The sequence below is a fragment of the Lissotriton vulgaris genome, chromosome 3_1, assembly GCF_964263255.1.
Source record: "Lissotriton vulgaris chromosome 3_1, aLisVul1.2, whole genome shotgun sequence".
Taxonomy (NCBI): domain Eukaryota; kingdom Metazoa; phylum Chordata; class Amphibia; order Caudata; family Salamandridae; genus Lissotriton; species Lissotriton vulgaris.
The window spans coordinates 344,117,508-344,145,340 of NC_141689.1; positions in this window are offsets into that span (position 1 = coordinate 344,117,508).

The window sequence follows — 27,833 nt, forward strand, 5'->3', positions numbered from 1 at the left end:
GAGCCAAACACAGCACCGAGACCGCCCTCATCGCCGCCACCGATGACATCCGAGCCCTGATGGACAATGGGGAAACAGCGGCCCTCATCCTCCTAGACCTCTCCGCAGCATTCGACACGGTCTGCCACCGCACTCTAGTACGGCGCCTCAGCAACATCGGAATCCAGGACAAGGCGCTGGAATGGATCACCTCCTTCCTCGACGGAAGAACACAGAGAGTCCGCCTACCACCGTACAAGTCAGAGGCCTCCGAAGTCATCTGCGGCGTCCCCCAAGGATCATCACTGAGCCCCACCCTCTTCAACGTCTACATGAGCCCCCTCGCGGCCATCGTACGCAAACACCACCTCAGCATAATCTCCTACGCCGACGACACCCAGCTGATCCTCTCCCTGACCAACGACCCCGCCGCCGCCAGAGCCAACCTGCACGAAGGGATGAGAGAGGTAGCCGAGTGGATGACGACCAGCCGCCTGAAACTGAACTCGGACAAGACGGAGGTCCTCATCCTGGGCTCCTCACCCTCCGCCTGGGACGACTCCTGGTGGCCTCCCGCCCTGGGCACCGCACCCAAACCGACAGACCATGCACGAAACCTGGGCTTCATCCTGGACTCCTCCCTCGCCATGACCAGGCAAGTCAACAGCGTCTCCTCGGCGTGCTTCAACATCCTACGCATGCTACGGAAGATCTTCTGGTGGATCCCCACAGAGACCAGGAAGACCGTCACCCAGGCCCTCGTCACCAGCCGACTGGACTACGGCAACGCCCTCTACGCCGGGACCACCGTCAAGCTCCAGAAGAGACTCCAGCGGATCCAAAACGCCTCAGCCAGACTTATCCTCGACATCCCACGATCCAGCCACATCTCCGGACACCTGAGAGACCTTCACTGGCTCCCCGTCAACAAGAGAATCACCTTCCGCCTCCTGACCCACGCACACAAAGCCCTACACGACCAAGGCCCGAGCTACCTCAACAGCCGAGTCAACTTCTACGCTCCCAAACGCCACCTCCGATCAGCCAACCACGCCCTCTCCGCCGTCCCCCGCATCCGAAGAGCGACCACAGGAGGAAGGTCCTTCTCCTACCTGGCCGCCAAGACCTGGAACTCCCTCCCGTCCGACCTGCGCCTGACCCAAGACCACCTCTCCTTCAGGAAGAAGCTGAAGACCTGGCTGTTCGAGCAGTAGCGGCACCCCCCCCCCCCCCCAGCGCCTTGAAACCCTACGGGTATGTAGCGCGCTTAATAAGTGCCACTGATTGATTGATTGATTGTATAAGTTCCCTCTTTCTCATCCCATGGTGGAAGATGGTGTTTCTGTTCAGCAGATTTTCTTTGAAAATCCTGTCTCCTTTCTTCAACTAAGTTTAAAAACACTTTCTCTTCTTCTCGTAATGAGCATGTTAGATTGTTTTTATGTGCCGTTTTTTTATCTAACTAGCTTACCCGTTGCGCGTTGCTGTGATCTCGGAAGAAAGGAAATTCAAGGAAACTCGTTAAGATAACATTAAATTTACATTGTGTCATTGTTATTGAAACTTATTCATTTTGTTTTTGAAAACATTTCTAAGTGTGGCTTGAGCAGTACGTCCTCGATTGGCTTCCAATCGTGATTCTGGTTGCTCTTCTGTTTCATTCGAGCAGGCTTGAGCAGTGCGTAATTGATCGTTTTCCAATCTTGACTCTCATTGCTGTCCTGTTTCATTCGAGCGGGCTTGATTCTCGTTGCTTGTTCGTTTTTTGAAGAACAGGCTTGAGCAGTGCGTACTCGATTGGCTTCCAATCTTGATTCTCGTTGCTCGTTTGTTTGAGAATTACGGGCTTGAGCAGTTTGTATTCGAACAGCTTCTAATCTTGCTACCCGTTGCTCATCTGTTTCTGAAGCTCGTAATGCCTTTTTCTTTCATGCCTCTGATGTAGATTGACCAATCTATTTCCGTTTGGGGGTCATAACTGTCGACGATGCTCGCAAATTCACTGTCTATTTCAGTATTCGAAAGATTATGGGGGCATTGGGGGGCCGAATAAAAAAAGAAATTGACAGAAACCTTCACAAAGTTTCATGGCGATCGGATGAATGGTGTGGTAATGCATAAAGGACAAACAGACAGACAGACATACCTTCGTTTTTATATATATAGATGACTAGATACTTAAGAAAAATTCACCCATAAACTGTGCATCTAAACTACTGCGTACTGGATTCATATTCGTACGAATTGGAATTTTTGTAAATACTACACCTATATTAGAATAATAATATTGCAGTTTTCCTGTTCTATAAAATAAACTTGACAATATACTACATGAAATACCATATGTTAAAGGTAAATGGTGATACGTCACTCCTTCAGCTACTGAAGTAGGTAATTTCATACAAACATAACAATCACTAATCTCCATTGTGTCTACATACTGAAACAATAACTTTGTAAATACATTTAATGTAGTGTCATTATATGTTACGGTGTGATGTAAATCTGTCTCATCTGATGCTTCTATTTCTACTCTATCTCTTTTCTGGTTAACAATCTTTTCATTAGTGTTTGTGTCATTCTTCTTATCTGTTATCATAAGATAAGGAACCCCTATTGTTAGGAATAGCCGTACTAAAATCACTAATAATATACTACATATGCAAACTATACCACATTTCTTTATACAACTTCGTTTTGATCTTTCAGCGACTCTGTTCTGAGCCATTTTGACTCTAGAAGATTCCTCTTCTTTCTTTAGTTACGTATTAGAAACTTTCAGTACTTCAAGGAGGCCTCACTTCCTTTTCGTCAATCTGTTCAGCATTTATTTCTTCATCAGATTGTTCCTTTAAATCTAGATTCTCGAATTCTTCAAGAATCACATAAATCCATTCAGGTCCTTTGAATTTGCTAATCAGAACTTTTAGTCTTGGACTTCTTCGAAAATTTCTAGCAACTGACTGCTCAGTCTGAGTTTGGCTAGTAACCTCATTCACTTGTTCTGGATCTTTGTTTTTCTCAGGCGATATTTCAATCTTTTAACTCCTCCAGGCCAATTATCACCTTTTCTGACCCGCTTAAATTGTACTGCACTTTCACCTTCTTCGTCTCTTTCACAAGCTCTCTTATTCTCGTAACGTTTTGGCACAATCTGGGTTTCTTCAATTTCTGAGTTCCTCTCTACCTTTCCTTGTTCACAACTTTTTTGTGTGGCCTTTTCTGCCTGAACTTGTTCTCCTTTTTCTAACTGTTCCTGATTGAGTACTTTCTTATTCTGTTTTTCTTCTTCCTGAATTTGTTCTTCTATTCCTGTCTGGTCCTGTTCATGTCTTATCACAATGTGACCTTCTGTCCCCTGAACATGTTCTTCTATGAATGATTGTCTCTACTCAGGTTCTTCAACTGGTTGGTGTACCTGAGTTTGTTCTTCTGTCCCTATCTGGTCCTGCTTAGGATCGCTAATTTATTGTTCTTTTTCCTGAGCATGTTCTTGTATACCTAACTGGTCCTCTCTAATCTCCTGCTCTTCTAATCTTGTTCTGCTCCTTGTTTTGATGAACACTTTCGGTATGTCAACCACTGGTATTCAGTCCTCCTGACTTGTGCTGGTTGCTCTCTGTCAGTTTCCATTGAATCTTGTGCAATAGATTCTTCAACTCTACAACCTTCAGCTGTACCAACTGTTTGAGTTAGTTGTGGTCCTTCTTCATCTGGGGCTGGCACCCTTTTGGTGTGACTTAAATGAATCCAGTTTAATATACCTGCACACTGCACTACTGTGGTGGTGACTAATATGACTTGCCTTGGTTTGTCCCACCTTGGTGCCAGCCAGGCACGACTCTCGGAAAGATTCTTTACTACCACCCAATCTCCTGGATTCAAATCATGGGCTTGATCCGGCTGCCTGGTCACTGTGCCTTCTCAAACCTGGTGAGAGACAGAACGCACTAGGTCAGCCAACCTTTTGCAATAGTCCAATACCAGATCATCAGATATATTCAGCAATTTATGTACTGGTATATATGCTTGTCTCATTGCTCTTCCCATGATAATCTCATGGGGACTCAGACCAGTGTTTCTGTCAGGAATACTACTGAGCCCATCCGTACTAGAGGCAATGCATCTGGCCAACTCATTGAGGTGGATGCACACACCTTGGCCAGTCTCAATTGTTCTACCACTCCAGAAGCCTCTGGGTGGTATGCACTGTGCAGTTTCTGTTCAATGTTGAATGCTTCACAGATTATTCAAATTATTTCCTTATTAAAATGAGGTCCTCTATCTGATTCCAAAGTTACTGGAAAACCAAAGCGTGGAATTAGTTCCATCAACAACTCATTTGCAACAGTCATTTCTCCTGGTAGGTTATGCTTCCACCCATTTTGAGAACAAACATACTATCACAAGGGTGTATCTCATTCCCCTACATGGTGGAAATGTAATGAAGTCTAGCTGTAACCTTATGAAAGGTCCTTCAGCTTTTCCAATCTTTCCCCAACTGACCACTGTCTTTCTGCCTGGATTTATTTACTGACAAATTAAGCATCACTGGCAAAGACTCTCTGCCACTACCCTGAACCATGGATTGCACCAGTCTTGTCTGAATAGTCGTATCATTGCGTCCCTGCCTACATGTTTGTCTCCATGGTACATTCTCGCCATTTGTGAGAGCAAACAATCTGGCATGACTGGTCTGCCATCATGGTATACCCACATTTCATCTTCTGCCCACTTTTCACAACCTTGTTTTATCCTGCTTTCCCTTTCACTCTTGTCCACTTCATCCTTCAGCTGTCTCACCTCTTCCCATGTTTCCATTACTGAAAATTAGTCAAGTTGGCAGGTGATTCCACTTGTTTCCATTTTTCTGTTTATTGACATGCTGTTCTTAGCACAATAATGAACAACCTGGTCAGCATATTTATTACCAGCTGTCACATAATCATTTCCTGACTGTTGAGCAGCACACTTGACCACTGCTATGTCTTTTGGCAGTTGTATTGCTTCCAGTAGTTCTTTTACAAATTTCTCATTTCATATAGGGGATCCTAATGAAGTCATAAATCTCCTCTGCTGCCAAAGTTGGCCATAGTCATGCACAACCCCATAACTATACTAGCTATCAGTGCATATGGTTACTCTCCAGTTTTTTCCCAATTTTGCATGCTTAAATTAAAGCAATGAATTTGGCTACTTGTGCAGACTTGACTCCAGGTAAATAGGATGCTTCAACAACGCCAGTCAATTTGCATACAGCATAAGCTGCACTCAACCTTCACGCCTAAGGCAGGAACCATCAACAAATAGTTCATGGTCAGGTTCTTTCAGAGGCTAGTCCTGTATATCAGGTCGGGCTTAGTGCACATCTCAGTCACATCTAAGCAATCATGTTCTACCTCATCTCTCACTTCTTCACATCTTGAGTCTGGCAATAGTGTAGCTGGGTTAACCATGGTACACCAAATTACATTCACATTTTCTGCTCCCAGAATTATTCTCTCATACTTAGTCATCCGACTAAGGGTAAGATGCTGTGTTCGAGTCCTTGGTAATGAATCTTGAATGAATGTAGAATTTTTTTAGAATTTATTTTATTGCACAGTTAATAAAAACTCCCAATATTAAGCAATAGATAAAAAGTCATTGACTGCTTAAAAAAAACTTTAAAAAAAAGTATTGCACATTAATAAAATCACTAAGAGTCTGTAGTAAATTAGTAAGCCTTTTTCCTGTTGGCCGTGACCTTAATACTTGTAGTTCTTATGATTTGTAATGCCGTTGGAGAAGTCGCTATTCTCTTGATATGATTAATTTTTGTACCCAACTGTCTTTTCCTTTGGTCTTATGAGTGAATTCTTCTTTTATTATGATTGCCGTGGCTTTGGTAGAAGTGGCCTTATGATTTTTTAAGGCCATTAGTGGAGTCCGCTATTCTCCTGTTGCGTTTGGGTTATCCACCCAGTGTTGTTTCATTTAGTTTTTTGGCCACTATGTCAAAGAATTTGACTGTTCTACAGTTTTACTGGGTCTGTTTAGGGTTGAAACAGAGCATCACTGCCTGCAGGTTTTTACGCCCTTCTGGTTCCAAATGGGCCGAAGCATGGAACGCCTTGTGTCCAAGAGAGCTTCGCAGATACAAATGATGTGTATAAGGTCCTCCTTCGCAGATTGGCAAAGGCGACATGCGTTTGATGGATTAGGCCTTTTCCAAGGTACCAGATGACGTGCTATGGGTATGATGCCTAAGTGCATGTTTAGGAACTTATTTTTTGTTTTTTTGTGTGAGGCCCGTTGATAGATACTCTTGTGGCTTTGTGGTTCTGTACCCTTCGAGCACAACCCATCCGGGCACTCTTTTGGATAGGGTGGCTCTGTCCTCAAGTGAGGAGACCAATTTGATGACTTTTGACACAGCTTTTTTAAAGGTCCCAAAATCCTTTCTTGTTTCCCAGAGCGTTTTTAGGCCTAGGCTCTCCAGTGAGTTGGTTAGGTAGGCCCTTGCTGGTGAAGTTTCTTTGGCGGTAAGTGCAATCCATAGGTTGGCCTTTAAGGATCCTTCCTCGGCCTCTTTAATTTTACGCCAGCTTTTTGTATATTGACCTTTCCTCTCCACTGATTGTTTCAGCAGTCCTAATTCAAGACGAATTTGTGCGGGCGAAGAGTTTTTAGGAAGATGGAATATTGCCCTATATGCACGACTGATTGCATTATCTAGAGTGCTTGCATCTCTACCTCGCATTGATTCGCTGCCGTAGGAGAGCATGGGCTGCAGGCGAGCTTTTATTACCTGTAAGAGAGGGGCTAATGTCCTGTCAGGGAGAGCTTTCTGCAGGGGCCTTGTTGATATTTGGAAAGTCATACCCTTCCGGCGAATGGCCTCTAGTTGTTGCTTGAAGGAGCCTTTACCATCTATTATGACTCCTAGGTATTTATATGAGGTCACCAGTTCTAATCTTTGATTGTCCAGGAACCATGCGGGTTTCCGTTTTTTGATATGGTTCATTGGCATGCCTTTGGTTTTGTTCAGATTGATTGTTAGAGAATTTGCTTTCGAAAATGCGTTAGTTCGGTCCAGAAGGTTTTGAAGCCCGATAGGAGACCGGCTAATGAGGACCAAATTGTCTGCGTAAAGCAGATTTGAGAGTGTAATGTTTCCTAACCGAGGTGCGTGTGAAGTTACTGTCTTTAGCTCTTCGGGAAGATCCGCGAGGAAGAGATTGAACAAGGTTGGGGCTAGGACGCAGCCCTGTTTTAGTCCTTTGCTTGTTTTTATTTTTCTTGATAGGTGTGTGCCAGATCCCAGTTTTATTTGGACCCAAGTGTCGGTGTGTAGCATTACCAGCTGCTGTAGAAGGAGACCAGGGATTCCCCATGAGCTCAGCTTCCGCCATAGTTTGTGCCGGTCTACATGGTCGAATGCGGCACTGTAATAAATGAAGCACACGTGCAGGGAGCTTTTTGCCGTTTTTACTGCGTCGAACAGTAGGGTTAACGCCTTGATGTTATCTAGGGTACCCTGGCCCCTCCGGAAGCCCGTCTGTGTAGCTGGAATGATGTTCTTTTTTGTTGCCCATGTTATCAGATCCTTCAGGATGAGGCCTGCATAGTACTTTGCCTCTACGTCTATCAGGGCAATCAGACGGTAGCTGCTTGGATCGATCCTAGCGCCTTTTTTAAATATTGGGCTTATTATCGAGCCACTCCAAGATGTTGGTTTTCGTCCTTTTTCCCTTACTTCGTTGAATACTGGAGTCAAGGTAATGCTCCAAAAAGCTGGATCCTGTTTATATAATATCGGAGGGATCCCATTTGGTCCTGGAGCCCCCTCAAGTTTTCCCTTGGAGATTTGTTTAAGAATAATATCTACTGTTTCCTGTTGTTTGAATGAATGTGGAACATACACTTTTACTGGCTGTCCCATTACAATTGACTCACTTTGTTCTATGCTCATACAAGTAGCAGCTACTGCTTTTAAGCAGCCAGGTAATGCTGAAGCCACAGGACCCAAAGTAGCAGGAACAAATGCCACTGGACGTCGACTCAGTCTATGCTGTTGTGTTAAGACTGAGAGTGCACTACCTTCTCTTTCACAGAAGAATAGAGCAAATTCTTTCATATAGTCAGGCATATCTAAGGCTGGGGCCTCACATAAACAGTTTCATAATTTTACAAATGCTTCCACACTTTCATCGTCCCAAACTATTGGATCTTTTACTCTTTTTCGTGTCATCTGAATTAATGGCTTTGCCTGTAAGGAGACCCCAATAATCCACTGTCTGCAGTATCCCACAACTCTAAAAAACATTCTGATTTCTCTATGTGTTTGGGGCAATTGCATTTGCCTGATTATTCTGCTTCTTTCAGTAATCACTTTTCTCACACCCCTCTCTATTTGGTGACCTTAATATTTAACTCCTGTTCAGCAAAATTGCAATTTTTCGGGAGATACTTTCTGTCCTCCATCAGCCAAATGATTTAGTAATGCAATGAATCAGTGACACAGTCATCTCTACATTTTGAAGCCACAAGCAAATCATCTATATACTGGACTAGGACAGAATTTCTGGGCATACCTAGCTTCTCTAGACACTTTTTTAAAAATCTGATTGAAAATTGAAGGACTTTCAGTATACCCTTGAGGGACTCAATTTCATACATGAACAGGGTCTTCAAATTTAAACGAAAAGAGATACTGGCTGTCAGGGTGTAAAGGAATTGAGAAAAAGGCATGATATAAATCAATTACAGTATACCAACCAGCGTTCAAAGGTATTTGATATAGAATTACTGCTGGATTCGGTACTACAGGACAACATTAATCTCATTGATCTTTCTTAGATCTTGGACTATTTGATAATTTCCACTAGCATTTTTAAGTCCTATTATGGGCGAATTACAAGGGCTGCTCATTATTTCTTTTAAAATGCCTTGTTTGACCATTCAGTAAATTTCAGTAGCCACTCCTGCTTTAACCTCTGGACTAATTTTGTATTGTCAGGTGTTGGGGTAAACTGCACCTTCTTTACAGTACTTTCATTGGGTCTACATCTGACATTAGACCTATTTATTTTCCAGTAAAGTCCCACACTTTTGGATTCACTGTTGTTTTTAATTCTTCTGGTAAATCATTCTTTGTCATTAAAGAATATATTTCATCAACTTTGGTGCCTTGTTTAGCTAACATTATTTTGTATATCATGTCTTCATCTGGGGTCTGAATAGGAACACCATCCGGTGTGCAGGAAATTGTGCAATTCATCTTGCATAAAAGGTCTCTACATAATAAATTCACGGGACTAGAATCACAAACTACAAATTTATGCCTATCTTTAAATGTTCCTATTCGCACCTCCATAGGTTTTGTAAGTGGGGTTCTAATCTGCTGGTTGGAAACTCCTACTTCTTGCATCGCTTCACCCGAGAGGTGTAGGTTTGGGATGTTTGCTGTTCTCACAGTAGAACGGGTAGCACCAGTATCCAAAAGAAAAGGGATATTGTTGCCTTCCACTTTCCCATCAATAAATGGACCTGACTGATCTACCGGCAAGGATGCGCCAAGTACGCATTCCTCTTCCTTCCCCTCAGGCACTGTCTTGCATTAAAATGTTTTCTTTGTTACTTTTCCGCAAAAAATATTTTGAAACTAGACTTTTTCTTACCACTTCCTTGAAATCCAGTGTCAGGACTGTGCTGGGTTTGATATAAAAATGTTTGCATAGGGGCAGATGGCAACTGACACTTCTGATTATCTACCTGTTGTGGTTCTTATCTTATCTTATCTTAACCGAGATTTATAAAATGCACTGACACCATAAGTTTCCTGGCGCTAAAAGAAAGAGTGCAGAGATTGCAGGGGGTGGACTAACCAGTTTGGGTGAAAAGCCGGGTTTTCAAAAGTTTCCTAAAATTCAGCAGGGAGGAGCTGGACTTGACTGACAAGGGGAAAGGATTCCATAATTTAGGGGCCAGGTGGGCAAACCTGCAGCCGCCAAACTTTTTGAGATGTACTGTAGGGGCGACCAGCAGGTGAAGGTGAGCCGAACTGAGGTTGCGCACTGGGCGGTGCTGCGTGATCAATGTTTTGAGGAAATCAGGACTAGTGCAGTGAAGAGCCTTGAAGGTCAGGCAGCCGATCTTAAAGGCCGCCCTTTGCTCAACTGGCAGCCAATGCAGCTTACGCAGTAGAGGTTTCGCTGATTGCCACTTTGGAGTTTTATAAATAAGCCTGGCAGCCTGATTTTGTACAACGACCTGGACCAATGCCGCGTGCGGTAGTAGATGGGCTATTTTGCGGATTTTACGCAGTTGGAACATACTGGAGGAGATCACTGCCCCTACTTGGGCCTTGAGAGAGCGCTCCACATCAATAACCACCCCCAAGCTCTTCACCGAGCTTGCCGGGGCAGGGGGGAGCCCAACTCCTTGGGCCAGAACTAGGGACCCCAGTATGCTGGGCTATTACCAGGAAGGATAAGCTCCGTTTTCCCTGGATTTAATTTTAATATGTTGTGGTTCATCCACAACTGTATGTGAGTCATCACTGCTTGAAACTTTTTTGCAGCATCGGGGGAGTCAGGAGGGAAGATGATCTGCAAATCATCAGCATAGTTGAACACTGTGATGTCCTACCTCTTGAGCGAATGGATCAGTGGCCGGACGTATAAGTTGAATAGTAGGGGGGAAAGAGAGGAGCCCTGAGGGACTCTGCAGGTCGTGGGTACCCTGGCTGCCGTGAAAGGGCCCAGTCGAACGGCTTGTGTTCTGCCAGCGAGAAAAGACTCGATCCAATTGAAGACAGGGCCCTGGATGCTGGCCTGTCCGACACAGTGGAGAAGGATGTTATGGTCCACCGTGTCGAAAGCAGCCGACAAATCCAGTAGCACGAGGGCCTGAGGTGACCCTTTGTCAGCATTCCCCCTCAGTGCGTCCAATTCTGCCAAGATGACGGCCTCAGTGGAATGGACCGGCCTGAAGCCGGCTTGGTTAGGTTTGAGATAGCAGGAGCTCTCGATGAAATTTGAGAGGCATCGGGTAACATGAGCCTCCAGGAGCTTGGACAGGTAGGACAGGAGGGAGATGGGATGATAATTGGAGGGATCGACAAGATCCGCACCTGGTTTCTTCAACAGGGGCACTAGAATGGCCTCCTTGAAGCAGCTGGGGACCGTGCCGGTGTTGAGGGAAGCATTTAACAAGGGCAGTATGCAATCCGGTAAAGTGAGACAGACGTCCCGAAGGACAGAGGGAGGGCAACAATCGTTAGGGGACCCTGATTTAACACAGGCCACAAGTTCGGCCAGGGAGTTGGGGTTAAGGATAGGGAACTGAGTAAAGGACTGATGATTGCTGGGGGAAGTGTCCGAAATCCCCGCGGAGATAAGGGGAGGGATGGAGTTCTTGATGTTGACTATTTTTTTGATGAAAAAAGAATTCAGAGCATCACAGGTTTCTTGGGTTGGAACCTGGGTGAAAAGGGTTCTGTCGTCCGTGGTGAGCTCGTTCATGATTTTGAAAATTCCTTTAGGTTTATTATGGTCAGAAAGAATTCTGTCAGAGATATGTGTGCATTTGGCCAAGGAGATTGCTCCTTTATAGTGTTTGTGGGCTGCCACAAAGAGCAATCTATCGGAGTCGGAGTAATTGCGTCTCCAGATCCGTTCTAGCTGACGCACCTTCAATTTCTGTTCTTTGAGGGCGCTAGAGAACCATCTATGTGAATTACTATGTCTAGTGCGTGGAAATTTAGTGAGAGGGGCAAACTGATCGCTGGCCATCTTAAGCCAGTTGCAGATGTCACCTTCCATTACCTCGATACTGGCATCGATGTCGGTGGTAGGACGAGTCTTGGCCAGGGCAGCAAGAAAGCCTTGGGAGTCATAAGAACTCCATTTACGTGATGACCCACCTGCCAGGATGGGGGCCTTGACCCTGCCACTAACAGTAATGGTGGTATCAATTAGATGGTGATCTGACCAGATGCAAGGGGAGATGACTGGACAGGATAATGCTAACTGATGATTCCAGATATGGTCGAGGGTGTGACCCTTGATATGAGTGGGCACGGAGATTTGTTGGACAAAATTAAGACCTTTGGAGCTTTGAACAGTTCCGTGGCGTGAAGGCCAGCTTTCTCATCATTAAACCAATAATTGAAGTCGCCAAAAAGAGCGATTCTGGCGTGAAGTGTCATTAAATGTGCCAACTGTTCACTCAGGGAAATAGGAAACAAAGGCATGGGATGGGGGGGCCGATATAGGAGTATAATTGTGAGGGCACCAGCCTCTGTTTCTAGGATGATGACCAAATTGCCCACCTCAGGAAGGACAAGAGAAGCAGAGGAGATACATTTAAATTGTTTCAGTATGATGGCTGCCACCCTGCCCCCAGGGCGGCCTGAAGGGGGGTCAGCATGGAGGATGTAGTAATCTGGGGGAAGGGCCGCCAGGATGTCGGGATGGGAGTCAATGGTAAGCCATGTTTCTGTAATTAGTAATATATCAGGTTTGTTAGTGGTAAGGAGGATAAAGATGTCTTGTGCTTTACCAAAGAGCGTGTGTTCAAGTACATCGCACAAACAGATGTCTCAGGTTGATTCACAAACACCTCATTCTGCGTCTGTGGATTTAAATTTTGAGTTGGGCCATTATTATTCTGAATATTTTTTCACTCGTTTTTTCAATGTCCAAGCTTTCCGCATCCATGACTAGGGAACTTTTTCTTTGCATCTTCTCTACTCATCCACCCTTACTGTTTACCACCACTTGCCACACTATCATTCTGATTCTGTTCCTTTCCCTGACCTTCCAGTTGACCATTTAACTTATGTTCCTGCTGTTCTGCGAATTTTACTTGTGCCCACATCTTCTTCTCCTTTAATTTCTTATGTGTAGCCTCAATATCATCGCCACAATATTTGGCATACTTCAATATTTCATCACTGATTTTTCTTTGCCAGGAAAGCATATGTTGCTGAATCATTTGACTAATCTCAGGTTTCCATCCATAAACAAATAGATACACAAAATGCCCCATATCCTTGTCTCCAATGTTTTCAAATCCACTGTACTGCTTAAATACCTGCAATAATGATTCATAATAAGCATGAACAGATTCATTTGACTCTTGTGTTGTTCTATCTATCTTTATCTAATGTGTTTCTTTTGGTGGAATTTTCCCTTTCAAGAAAGTAATTACTTGGTGATGTTTCTTCATTACTTCCTCTGATGAATATCTTGGATATTCATCGCTAGGCCAATCAACAGTGATTTTACATTCTGTCCACAAACCTGAAGGCACTACTATGTCAAACAAACCATCTAAATCTTTCAGCAAAACCTTTGAAACCTTCACAAACCTTTTAACTTGCTTGTACCATTCAACTGACTTTTCTATCAGCTTTGGAAAATCATTTGTAAATGACAAAATATCTTGTCGACTCCATGGAACATGAACATATCCTCCTCCAGGTACCTCTCTCATGGGACGCAATCTTTCTACTTTCCATGTTTCTTTCATTAGATATGCAGTGGATGCTTCCTTTGCCTGTGCTTCCTCCTTTTTTTTCAGCCATTTTACTCTTGTAACTTCCTTCCAGACACAATCATGTTTTTAAAATCTTTGTCTGAAAAATGCACTCAATAGGGTTTTTGCAATAGTTTTGATTTCCCTATGTCTATTCCCATCTCAGATGCAAGTTCAGTTAACTTCTCATTAAAATCTCGCATTTTCAGTTATACTTCTGCATATGAACAACAATTCTTCTTCATTGTAGGTGTTTAATCAGGGTCAGGGTCAAAGTGCTTTATTCGAGTTGTTACTCATAAAAGCATATTATACACAAGAATTTTAAAAACAAATTAAATTTACAATCCAGCACATTGACACAACACTATAAGTTACATATAGAAAGAAATTCATTCGGTTAAAAGAAGAATTAAAACATTTGATAAAAATACTTTTCAAGATGAGAAACGCTGGAGTCTAAAAGCAATTATACAAATGCAAAAAATCAATTATCAAGACAGAGAATAGTTGGTTAACTAGCAGTCTCTATCTTGATACATAGTCCCTGATAAATAAAACGCAGTAATGTCAAATTCATGAGGGCCAATTTGTCACACAGGGAATAGTTATTTAACTAGCAGTCTCTGTCTAAATTGTCGGGCAGAGAATAGTTATTTAACTAGCAGTCTCATGAGGGCCAATTTGTCACACAGAGAATAGTTATTTAACTAGCAGTCTCTGTCTAAATTGTCGGGCAGAGAATAGTTATTTAACTAGCAGTCTCTGCCTGAGCATCCATGCCCAACCCAGATATTTTGCTGTAGCTATCAGGATCCAAGAAACTTGAGTCGTACAGATAATTCGCATAGCTACAGAACTACTTGATGTCCCAAGGTTCCTGCACATTGGAGCTAGCCATACTCGTCTTGGAATAGCATATGATCCGCATGAAAACAGAAAGTGACCCAGAGACTCATCCCCCAATCTATCTAGTCGCACATTTCCAGCTATAATTTCTTCTAATTCCACTTTTAATTTATAAATGTCTAATATGTTAGGATGGGAACTCTGCTTCTCTATCTCTATCCCTTGTGCCCATCTTCCTAAATCTTCTGGAGTTACCGCTGTGGCACTTTTGACTCCTGGGGATTCCTTGTTTGCCTGGTTGTCGCCGTGGGCTGTTGCCTGCACCTGTGGAGTTTCTCTGCTGCCGCTGCTCCTCGCCGGACCCGCTCCATGAGTCCCGCTTCGCGGTGTGGAGAGAGGCGCTCTGAGGAGAGAAGGGCTCTGTTCCTGGACACCGGACTTTGGACTTTGGCAGGTAAGTACAGGGCTGCGAGCGGACCCGCAGGGACTCAAACTTCCAGGAGTCCCTGCGTGAGGTCAACCCACAACACCTGGGTCGCTCTCCCTGACTGCCCCGCCCCTCGCCCTAGCACTTGAAAGCGGCCTCCTTCCTGATCGCCGTGGGATTCCTTGTTTGCCTGGTTGTCGCCGTGGGCTGTTGCCTGCACTTGTGGAGTTTCTCTGCTGCCGCTGCTCCTCGCCGGACCCGCTCCGCGGGTCCCGCTTCGCGGTGTGGAGAGAGGTGCTCTGAGGAGAGAAGGGCTCTGTTCCTGGACACCGGACTTTGGACTTTGGCAGGCAAGTACAGGGCTGCTAGCGGACCCGCAGGGACTCAAACTTCCAGGAGTCCCTGCGTGAGGTCAACCCACAACACCTGGGTCGCTCTCCCTGACTGCCCCGCCCCTCGCCCTAGCACTTGAAAGCGGCCTCCTTCCTGATCGCCGTGGGATTCCTTGTTTGCCTGGTTGTCGCCGTGGGCTGTTGCCTGCACCTGTGGAGTTTCTCTGCTGCCGCTGCTCCTCACCGGACCCGCTCCGCGGGTCCCGCTTCACGGTGTGGAGAGAGGCGCTCTGAGGAGAGAAGGGCTCTGTTCCTGGACACCGGACTTTGGACTTTGGCAGGTAAGTACAGGGCTGCGAGCGGACCCGCAGGGACTCAAACTTCCAGGAGTCCCTGCGTGAGGTCAACCCACAACACCTGGGTCGCTCTCCCTGACTGCCCCGCCCCTCGCCCTAGCACTTGAAAGCGGCCTCCTTCCTGATCGCCGTGGGATTCCTTGTTTGCCTGGTTGTCGCCGTGGGCTGTTGCCTGCACTTGTGGAGTTTCTCTGCTGCCGCTGCTCCTCGCCGGACCCGCTCCGCGGGTCCCGCTTCGCGGTGTGGAGAGAGGCGCTCTGAGGAGAGAAGGGCTCTGTTCCTGGACACCGGACTTTGGACTTTGGCAGGCAAGTACAGGGCTGCTAGCGGACCCGCAGGGACTCAAACTTCCAGGAGTCCCTGCGTGAGGTTAACCCACAACACCTGGGTCGCTCTCCCTGACTGCCCCGCCCCTCGCCCTAGCACTTGAAAGCGGCCTCCTTCCTGATCGCCGTGGGATTCCTTGTTTGCCTGGTTGTCGCCATGGGCTGTTGCCTGCACCTGTGGAGTTTCTCTGCTGCCGCTGCTCCTCGCCGGACCCGCTCCGCGGGTCCCGCTTCAAGGTGTGGAGAGAGGCGCTCTGAGGAGAGAAGGGCTCTGTTCCTGGACACCGGACTTTGGACTTTGGCAGGCAAGTACAGGGCTGCGAGCGGACCCGCAGGGACTCAAACTTCCAGGAGTCCCTGCGTGAGGTCAACCCACAACACCTGGGTCGCTCTCCCTGACTGCCCCGCCCCTCGCCCCACCTCTTTCTCTCCTATTACTGCACTGTGACCCCGCTGCGCGGGAGGGCGCCGGGAGAAGCCCGGGACAAGGGCGGGACCGTCTTAGGCCATCCTAGGCCGGAGTAGGCTGGGCTGGGCTTACTCTCTTGGTTTTGTCTCCTGGCCTCTGGTCCAATTAACTGATACAGTGCCCCATAGTTTTTATTAAACCCTAGACGCCATGCCGTCCCCGGCAAGGGAAAGCACCCCTATGAAGCAGGGAGGAGTTAAAAATAAGACCTTAGAGAATTACTTTCCTCGGGCTGGGGGGGATGGGGACAAGGAGAGCACTTTAAATCGGCTCAGGGCTGAGCGGAGACGCTCTATAGACAACCTGAAAAATAGACCTCTTGGAGAATATCCCACCACGCCTAGCGAAGAGTTGACCCCAATAGATGATGTCCCAATCCTGCTGAGGGATCGTACAAAAACCCCTCTAGCGTCACCCACGAGTTCAACCCCAGTGAGCTGCATAAGCCCAAGCAGGGTGACTATTGATCTAATTTCTCAACCTCCCCCAGCCCCGAAACCTAGGAAAGCTAAACCTAAGCCAGCTGCAGCACAAGGAGTATTTGGGCCCCCCCCAAACAAACGCAGGAGAAAGACGAGGTGTGCCCAGGGAAAAAATAAACCCAAAACCCTTCATTCTGAGTTTGGGAAGTCATCTAAACCCCCCATACCGACTGTGACAACAGTGGATGATTCACATCCTAAACCTGCTGCACAGGACTGTTTGGCCCCCGTTTTGATTAAAGATATAGCAAATAACGTTGCTAATGCCCCCCTTTCTGTCGCCCCGCTAGGTAACTTGGAATTTCTGCTCAGGTCACTACTGTTACCAATTAGTGAAAGCATTAAAAAGGTGGAAATTAGATTAACCATCCTGGAGGCTACACTAAGTAGCATGAAAATCCCGGTCAACCCTCAAGGAAGGCCCCCTGAGCTCATCGCCACTCCAACAGCCCCTAAACAGCCCCCAAAAAGCGTTATGAGTTTAGCCCCGACGCAGGTTGCGATTGTGGCTGCCCCACCACAACCCCAGAGGAATAACCCTGCTCCAACGAAGTCATCTAATCCCATTGGGCCTACCCCCCCTGTAAACTCTGTTCCTCCAGCACAGCCCACAGATAGTGCTGCACTAACACCACTAATGAAGCTTCCCCCCAGGCCACGTAGACCCAACTTACCACCAGAGGCAAATGACTTTACTGTTGTCATGGCGGGCGTTCCCCCGCTAGAGGTGGGTGAAGCTGAGGATTTTTGTGCCCTAAAAAGCAGGGTAATTAAGTGGCTAAACTTGAATAGACCCTTACCAGTACATCTAAATAACGAAATTATAATGGTCAGAAGGGTTCCATGGGTGGGGAGAACACGCAAATCCATTATAGGGGATTGCATCTTGGTGAGCTTCAGGGACGCTGGAACTGTCTCTCACATATGCCAGGGAAAGAATAGATCGCAGGTGTCAACCATTCAAACCCTTCATGTGTCTTTCTTCTTTCCCCCTATCCCTGCCCCTGCACACACGCTTCGAACCCATGATAACTGGGAAAGGGTTGGTCGGAGGGGCGATCAGCATGAATTTAACCCCAGGCCAGCATTCAGCGGCCCTGAGCCACCCCTCCATACATTCAACCGGTTTCATTGTCTGGATGGCCTAGAGGGGGTAGATTGACAAATGGAAAATGGTACTCGGGGAAAAGGGGGTAAAGGGGCCTCGAAAGAAAGGTCAGAGGTGCACAGTCCTGCGGCAAAGCAAATGCCATCGAGTTGTGGCATGACGCCTATGCTGGATGAACCTAGGGCTGTATATACTGGATGTATAGGAGGGGAACATGGGCCGGACACGGAAAAGTTAGGGTGTGAGTTGCAAAGGGTGCACCATGGGGGAGTGGAGCAGGGTGGCGAGGCACTGAGAATTATCTCATGGAATATAGCTGGTCTGGCTGGAAAATTTAATAACAAAGAGTGGCTCGAATATATTAGGAAATTCCATGTAATCTGTCTGCAGGAGACTTGGGCATCGGAGAATAACTTCCACTTGCAAGGGTATAAGTGTTTCTTTGTACCCGCCCAAAAATCAAGATCAGGGAGAGCCATGGGAGGATTATCTATTTACATAGACCTGGCCCTTCCGGGCAGTTGCTCTTGCCTAGACTGGAACTCCCATATGATTCAGGCAGTTAGGTTCTCCGGGAAAGGGCTTAGATTTGTAGCCTTTAATATCTACAACAATGAGAGAGCGGGAACCCACACCCCTCTTGCCGCTGAATTAGATCATAGGTTGGGTCAGGAAACAACGGGCCAAAAAAAGGGGCAGCCACATGCGCTGTTGGTTATGGGAGACTATAATTGCCATCTGTGCCCGGCACTGGTTCAAATAAATACAGACTGGTCCCAATGCCCCATGGAGAAGGGGCCGCACTTTTCCCATACGCCGACAGGGCTAGCTTTCAGTACGCTCCGGCTCAAGTATGACCTTGAGCATACTATTAACATAATGGGGACGCAGGAGGATGGTACACTCCCACCCACATTTAAGGGTAGAGGATGCTCATCCTTCATAGACTATATCCTGGTCTCAAGATCACTGATAAATAAGATAACTAGTGCAGGGATTGAATGGAGTGGTTTCAGTGACCATAACCCTCTTGTCTTGGAGTTTTTGTACAGGGTGGGCGCAAGAAATAGAGTCCAACGCACAATCACTGAGAGGGCAACAGATCAAGGCAGGAGATTAAAGTGGTCCAAAATTGACGGGGAAAAGTTTTATAAGGACCTGGTGGTCGCCGGCAAACTTGCCATCAATGACTGTTTAGACACAGAAGTTCACGGATTGAGGCTACTGGATGCATTCGATCAGATTGCTAATCTGATCGACGGTCTACTAAAGACTAGTGTGCCTTTAAAGAACCACGGGAATCCTCGATGGTTCGATAAAGACTGCTCCAAAGCTCTGAGGGAGCTGAAAAGCTGCCTTAAATCTAAACCAAGGGTCCCCCATAAAGTTAAGGCGTGCAGAGAAAATTATAAAAAAGAGATTAAGAGGAGGAAAGTTGTCTTGCAGGCAGAAGCGTGGGCAGATTTAAGAGAAGCAGGGGAAAGAAAGGATCTAGCGGGTTTCTGGAAAATTATTAATAACCCAACCTTCCAGGAAAAAGACACCCCGGAGATAGGGGCTAATATCCTCCCAGAACAGTGGGTTACTCACTACAGGAGTCTGTACAACCATGAGCCTGGCACCACTGTAGAGTTATCGGCTATTCCAACTCAGGCTCCACCGGTTGAATTCACCATTAAGGAGATCACTGCAGGGATAGAGGGTCTGACTAAAAATAAAGCCCCGGGGCCCGACGGAATTCCCCCAGATTTGTTTTTGAGTAGCATTGAACTTTGGACCCCTCTAATGACAAGGGTCATCAATACTGCTATCACCTGTGGCCTGCCTCCGTCCTGGTCCAAAGCCGTAATTGTGCCGATTTTTAAGAAGGGCAACAGGGACGACCCCAAGTGCTACCGCCCGATTTCCCTGATTGATGTGTCAGCAAAACTCTTGGGAAGGGCAATTCTTAACAGACTGTCCGAGTGGACCAAAGAAAATAACATCTTCTCGGACACTCAATATGGATTTAGGACAGGGAGGTCCACTAGTGACCAATGCCTGAACCTTTACATGCTGACTGCCAAATATACCATGGCTAGTGATGAATCCATTTACATGGGTTTCATGGATTTGGCAGCGGCATTTGACCACGTCAATAGGGAGAAATTGTGGGGCATGATGTTTAGTATGGGGATTGAGGGTGGCCTAATTAATATACTGAGGGAATTGCACAGCGACACCACGGCTAAGGTCCGTTTCAATAGGGAGGGGGGACTGACTAACTCTTTTCCCTGTATGAGTGGAGTCCGACAAGGCTGCATTCTTGCCCCTTTTTTGTTCTCCCTTTATATTAATAATCTGGAGCAGTTTCTGTTAGGTCTAAAGGTAGATTGCCCAAGGGTCGGGTCGCGTCATATTCCTGTTCTGCTCTACGCAGATGACGCGGTGCTAATTGCACGTACACCCAGGAGCTTACAAATCTTGATCGATGGATTCGTCAAGTTCATGGGTGCACTGGACCTCTTTGTTAATTTGGGTAAATCCTATGTGCTCCTGGCGGGGAAAAAAACTACCTCCAAATTCACTTACACAATAGGGAGTCACACTGTAGAAGAGGTTAAAACGTTTCCCTATCTTGGTGTAACATTTGATGGCGCCTTACAGTTTGATTCCTTGGTGGAGGGGCGTTGTGGTAAAATGATTGCATCTAACGGGGCAATAGCTAGCTATGGCAGGAGGCTAGGAAGATGGTCCCCGGAACAGGTGACGAACTTGTACAGCTCTGTATCATGCTCCAAAGTAATTTATGGGGCAGAAGTATGGGGCTTTGTCAATACCACAAGAATCCAACGGGAAGAAAACAAATATTTGAAATCAATCCTGAGGGTACCCCAAAGTACTGCTGGATTGATTGCCCACAGGGAGTTAGGGAGGCCATATATAGAAGACCTGGTAAAACTAAGGCCCATTGTAGCCTGGTTAAAAATCTGGGTCAATCCTGATGCGTCACTCAGTAGAGAAATCTTATCGGATTGTTTAGAGAGGGACAAATGTATGCGCATTCCCTGGCTACATTATGTGAAGAACGCCCTAGATGAACTAGGCTTTGGGAACCTCTTTACTAACCCTGCAACAATTGTAGCCCAGAATAAGTTGCAAGTAGGGAAAATTTTTCTAGAGCGGAAAAACCTATGCAGAGCTGAGGCTGAAGGGTGTAAAAAGACAGCGAGGGCCCATAACCTAGTGAAGAGCGTGGAGGGTATGGAGCCATACTTGTACCTCATGTATAACGCACAGGATAGGTTCTTGATGTGCCGTTTCAGACTGAACCTACTCCCATTTATGTTGGCATCACCAGCAGGATTTGCTACATCAATTGAACAGAAGGGGCCCTGCGGCTGCGACAACAGGTCTCCGCAGGACTCCCTTCACTTTGTCTAACTCTGCCCCTTTTATTCAATGCCCAGGCGCAGATTTCTTGTAAACCTCTTAAAAAAATCCAAATTGGTTCACGCTAGGGAGGCACTAGTATTTTTACAGAAAGCTTCGGACCCCTTAACATTGTGTAGTATCATGAATTTTATTAAGGTAGCGATCCGTTTAAGGCTTACCAGGGGAGAAGAATGAAATGTTTCCAATTTTATCCTTTTTAAGTGTCATATACTGTTGCACTGTTTGCATTTTATGCTTTGTTAATACTCTGTACAAAGGATCTTGGAAATGTTTAATGACTTTTTACTATGTATATATGTGTGTGCTTTTATGGTGTTTTTTAATCACCGAATAAAGATTCTTTGAATTGAATTGACTCCTGAAGTGGTCACTGACCTTCCTTCTTTTGAACTACTAGGCTTATCCATTAATGAAATTATGGAATCAAACTCACTGGCTTGGTCATCAACAAATATAATTTCTTTACTTGGATTGTTCAAAGGAGTCACTGCAACTTGTGGCTTTGGACAATTTACCTTGTCTCCATACAAAGGGACAACAGGACCTATAGTTACGGGTATTGTCAATGCTCCAGGGTTTACATTTAGCTGAGTTATTTTCTGTATTAATTCTTCTCTATTTTTGTTCAATGCTTCTTTTTCTTTATCATATAATACTCTATTAACTGGCTGATCATGTAATACCTGTGGAATTAAAGGTGGTCCTAATACTAGTGCACTCTGTGTAATTTTTTTTGGTCCTTCTTGATACAGTGGAGGGTTTATAGTCAAGTTACCCTCCAAAAATTCATCATCTGATCCTCCATACCCTGTCGCATTCAAGTGTTTCAATTTTTCTTTACACTTACTACATGTTTGTTCATCAGACATTAATATGGGATACAATCCTTCTGATACCATTGCTCTTCTCCACTGTTTCATCTGTTCTTCACGCATCCCATTCATACGTCTCGCATAGAAGCCTGTACATTTTCATCTTCTACATTTTTCTCTCTCGAATGACTCAGTTTCTGCTCTGGAAAAGCTAAAACACCATCATCCTTTGTATACTCCATCCAATTCTCCATCCATACACATGTATGAGAACCTCTCTCCATTATCATACATGAAGCAGGTGTTTTCGGCGGCAGAATAGGAATTCCCTATCTAGTCAAAACAGGTTTATCTTTCCTAAAGAAACTTTTTATTTTCTTTATAAATGACATTTTCCTCCTTTCTCCGTACAATTTGGACACTCAATAGGTAGTTCAAAACTGCGAAAATTCAAGCTTTCTGTTTTCAGCAACTTGTACCAAGGGACAAATAAGAATTCGGTACACAAATTTCTTCTAGCCAATCCAAATTCAGCTTTCACTCAAGCTGCCAATCAAGCTTCAGGTCACGCTTGTGGTTTGACCAATGCTAGCGCGGCCTTTCGGATGTCATCAGTCTTGCTCCTTATTACTGACCCCTCCTTTACAAATTCAAATCAGACACACACCCGCTGTTTCCACCTATCCCAGCGTGGCTCACTGGGATGTCAGTGCCACTTCGGAGACTGACCCTCCCTTTACAAGGTAATACGAGAAACTTCTTTTTCTATTTTCTTTCAAATAAAATCCTTTAGGAACAACATAGAAATATTGGCTACTCTGTCTGTTCCACTAAATTCAAAGGATAGATTAATTCTTACAACTGCAAGTAAAACCTTCCGCTCACTCTTCTCTGAGTAAGACCTTCCATTTACTTTTCATACACTGCGAGTAAATCTTTGCGTTTACCCTTCATTCAAGCTCCGAAAGAACCTGCTAATCCTTCGGTGTTACCCTTTCTAGGTGATATAAAACCAAAGTTTCACCAACCAACTATTTTGCTGTCACTCAAGCTCCGAAGAACCTGCTACTGCTTCAGTGTTACCCTCAATAGGTGATATAACACCCAAATTTCACCAGTTTCACTTTTACACAGAAAATATTCCCTAATTTAACACTGCCATAGGTTTATAGTGCTATTCCAACAGACGAGTAACTTCACTGCAATGTGGTTTCTATCGCCACCTGCTATTCAATTTTCCGGGAATTCTAGACAACATAAAACAAAATACAAACTCTTTTTGTTAAACAGAAATCAATAATCAGCATCAATAATCAATACTAATCACCAAACTAGTCTATAATAACCATAGCTCTGCTACCAGAAAACTGATCCAGCGGGTTACCAGCAACAGGTAATCCAACACTATATACTAACCTGGGCCCATACACACAATTGACAACAACCTGGTAATAACCTCTGGCGTCATGTGTTATGAATGTCCAACCATATCAAGATGAGTTCCTTTCTGGCTCCTAACTAATCTTTCACTGATCAAAAAAGTTATTTCCTCTGGTCGATGGACCAAATTTGTTGAACTAATTGATAGTGAAATTACATAGATCAATTTACCTGTAAATACTAAATAATCACCGAGTCTGGAAGTGTTTTAAAATCTTTATCTAAGAGATTAATTTCAGCTGAATCACTTACAAAGTACAGAACAGTCTCCGTTTACTCATAGAAAGGAAGATTCAATAAAACAATTATCAGGTGCATTCATTATACTATGCAATGACAATGCATGAAAAGGAGAGGATAGAGAGAAAAGGACATAGGCACATAAATGGACGTATATTTATAGTTACCAAGTATGGTGGCCAAGGGGCTGGGAAGGGTCCCCAACAAAAAAATCTGGTGGCCAAAGGCTTCAGGACAGGACAGATGACCTCTCTATCACCGACGCTTGCGTAGCACCTCTCTCTGACACTCTCTTCCTCCTCGAGATTCTTCTGTGATCTTCTAAATTAATTAGCTTAAGATATATAGCTCTGCGATTTGATTCTTCTTCAGCATCTCTTGTCATTCCAACAGCATCTCGGTCTCTGCATCATTCAGCATCCACGTTTCTTCGGGCAGCATCCCGGTCTCATGCTCACTAACTAACTAAGAACTACCTCAATTATATCCTACAATATTTACATACCTCCCAAATTTGTTACAATATCATGAAACTCCTAACTCTGATTGAACAGGCGCGGGGAGGAGACCATCACACCATGCTAACATGTTACTACTCTTTTTCAGTTAGCCCTTTGTTAATAAACCCACCCCCTTAATTCTTTATTCAAACTTTATTTCCCACCCACTCATTCACATTATATTTGCAACATTTTATAACAGCTTCCACAGTTTCTTCCATCCTGTTGAACTCTTACCACTTGGTTCCCAGGCCAGGACACTCAGTGGTCTTGGCTTGTATTCAAGTTTGTAGTCATCGTGCCGGATTCACTCTCAATGGGCATGCACAGATGAACCTTTCAAACAAGTGACTCTGCTTACTTCTGTCAAGCTTGGGAGGCCCAAAGACGTACTAATAATAAAGTCAGAAAAACAAATATTATTTTCAAAAATAAATGGTTTCACTGTATACCACCTATCTCTATTCTAACCCCATTTTCTTATTAATGCTTTTACCGCGTTAGCATTAGTAAATAACTTGTTTGAATTTTCAGCAAAGCAAAGCAGCTGTCAAGCATGTGAGTTTCATAATAGCCATCTTGTTGGCAACTGCGCAAGTTCTAGATTTTCCCTCCAAGCAAAAGTACATCATACTACGTAGACGCAGTTGACGCATGTATACTAAAGAATTTCAGTTAGTGGCCATTTCAGAATCACACTCGAGTTACTGTTTAATAAGACACATAGGCAAGCTTCTCTTTTCCTAAATATAAATATATATATAATGTGGTGCATATTAATTTTCACAATACGAGGTTAATACGGGTTAAAGGTTACTTGAGAAGATTGCGTCTGAGCAAGTCTCTTTTCTACGAGTCCTTGCTCCATCACCCCCATGATGAAGCTGGCAACATAATGTGTGTGAGAGTTTTTTGTTCATCTTTAAGTATCAATTTCCTGTTTCTTTCTTCTGTCATCACTTGAGAAAACAATTCTAGTAATGTGCAGAGGCGGGCCCTACAAACTCTGCAAGCTCTAGAGTCTGAGGGGTGTATGACATAAAGTGAGCACTGCCACTGCTAATTTGAAACATGGTCTCCACCACAGTTTTGGGCTGGCTTGTGGCTTAAGTAGCTGAAGTGCTGAAGCAATGCTATTGAACGACACGCAACAGTGCTTGTCATGGGAACTGTGAGGGCATGGATTGCTTTTGACTGCTTTTCGCTGTAAGCGTAGCAGTATGTGTTGACATATCTAACATAAGCAACAGAAAATAATACAACAGCATACACAAAGCAACATAACAACAAGGTCTGGATTTGTATCTAAGTCCTTCCTGCTTTAAAAGTGATGGACAGATAGTGAGAGAGAGAATATATGGAAAGTTCTTCTGGATGCAAGGCAGCTTGGATGGCAACCAACGTTGCCTGTTGCAAGGGCCGTCTTGAATTAAATGTGAAGTCACTGATGTTACTTGTTAAACAAGTTAAGATTATACCTATGTAGTGCATGCTGTGTTGTAATAATAAGGGAAATGGGTTTAATACATCCATCTAGGCTAATAATTATACCTAACCTTCAGTGTCTGTGGTTTTGCATACAAGTACCTCGTGAGTCATTTAATGTGTTTCTTTATTCCCCCAGAGTTAGAGAGCTTCTATTAATATGTGGTCAGGTTCTGCATCTATTTTTGTAGAGCCCAAAAGGGCTCGGCGAGCTACTCTTAGTACCAAACTAGATTATGTCGGAGGAAGTAAAGATAAATATTTGGAGCACAAGCCCACAGAAGCTTCATGGTTTACTTTCGAAATAAACATTTCACCACAAATCACTTGCGAATCTTTGACTTCCCAATCTCATGGCATGATTGAGACAGGCTGAGCTCCCATGAGTTCAGGGAAGGCCATTTATTTTCAAGAAATGAACTTTGAAGCAACCACGGCAGAGGCTGGCCTGAATAATTCAACAACATGAAGAGACAAAAGCGTGATTTTGGAATGTTTCTCTTTCTACTGTGTCCAAAACAATAAAATATCTGGTAGAAGAACATTGGTTGTGCACCCTCTGTCATTTCTTACACAGCTGTTGTAAGGTGAAGTGCACAGGCAATCGAATTCCATATAGTATCCTTACTTTATTGTTGGACTCTTATGCAAATTTCAGTTCAATTTAATTATGTGCCAAATAACACTGGGCAAATGTACTAAATACACAGAGCTGCGACTCGCGGCTTGAGGTGGGTCGGGACTTTGACCCTCTAGGAGATCCGAGGAGCCGTTCTTCCCCCTGGGGACTGCTTGCTGCTGTTTGCCCCTGTTTTCTTTCTGCCTACGGGGATTCGGCGGGTGCGGCGGCCGGGGACTGCGAGTACCAGCATTCCCTGACCACCCACAGCTGGTACTCTTCCCCTGCCGGCCCCGCCTCCTGCCTGCCTGCTGTAATATACCTCTTGCCGCCGCCGCTCCGCGGGTGCGACTCGCGGCTTGAGGTGGGTCGGGACTTTGACCCTCTAGGAGATCCGAGGAGCCGTTCTTCCCCCTGGGGACTGCTTGCTGCTGTTTGCCCCTGTTTTCTTTCTGCCTACGGGGATTCGGCGGGTGCGGCGGCCGGGGACTGCGAGTACCAGCATTCCCTGACCACCCACAGCTGGTACTCTTCCCCTGCCGGCCCCGCCTCCTGCCTGCCTGCTGTAATATACCTCTTGCCGCCGCCGCTCCGCGGGTGCGACTCGCGGCTTGAGGTGGGTCGGGACTTTGACCCTCTAGGAGATCCGAGGAGCCGTTCTTCCCCCTGGGGACTGCTTGCTGCTGTTTGCCCCTGTTTTCTTTCTGCCTACGGGGATTCGCCGGGTGCGGCGGCCGGGGACTGCGAGTACCAGCATTCCCTGACCACCCACAGCTGGTACTCTTCCCCTGCCGGCCCCGCCTACCTGCCTAATACATACACTCCCTGTTTCCGTCCCGCGGGACGCACGCGGGACGAAGCGCGGGGCTAAGCCCGGGCAAAGGGCGGGCCCTCTGTGGCCCTCCGAGGCCTGTGGAGGCCGGAACGGGCCACCCCGCTTGGTTCCATCACAGAGGGAGGTATTGTGCCTAAACAGTTCGTTGTTTTGCCTGACATTCCTTAACTATTACAAACACAATGTCCATATGGGAGGATCTCAACGCCCTGTGCGGTACTAAGTACACCCCTGATTTTATAACCTCCCCAACTGTGGACTCTTTTTGTCTTAATGCTAATGGCCTCACTGACAAAGCTCATAGCCAAGTAAATGCCGCGCCCCTGGGTTCCTACAATAGATGGAAGCATGACATCGAAACTAACTTTGGGAACAATACAAGTATACCATCACTTGCTAATCCAATAGCATTTATCGAGGACCCGGCCGCGGACATACCAGAGGACCCTCTTTTTTCTCCCAACACGACTTTATTGGCCAAAATTGAGCAATTGCTGGTTGCTACTATTTCTCCCTTGGTTACTAAAATAAATGATTTAGGGGAAAGGCTGACCAATATTGAGTCAGTAATAAGAAAGCTCCCGCTTCCAGCTACCATTATGGCCACATGCGTCT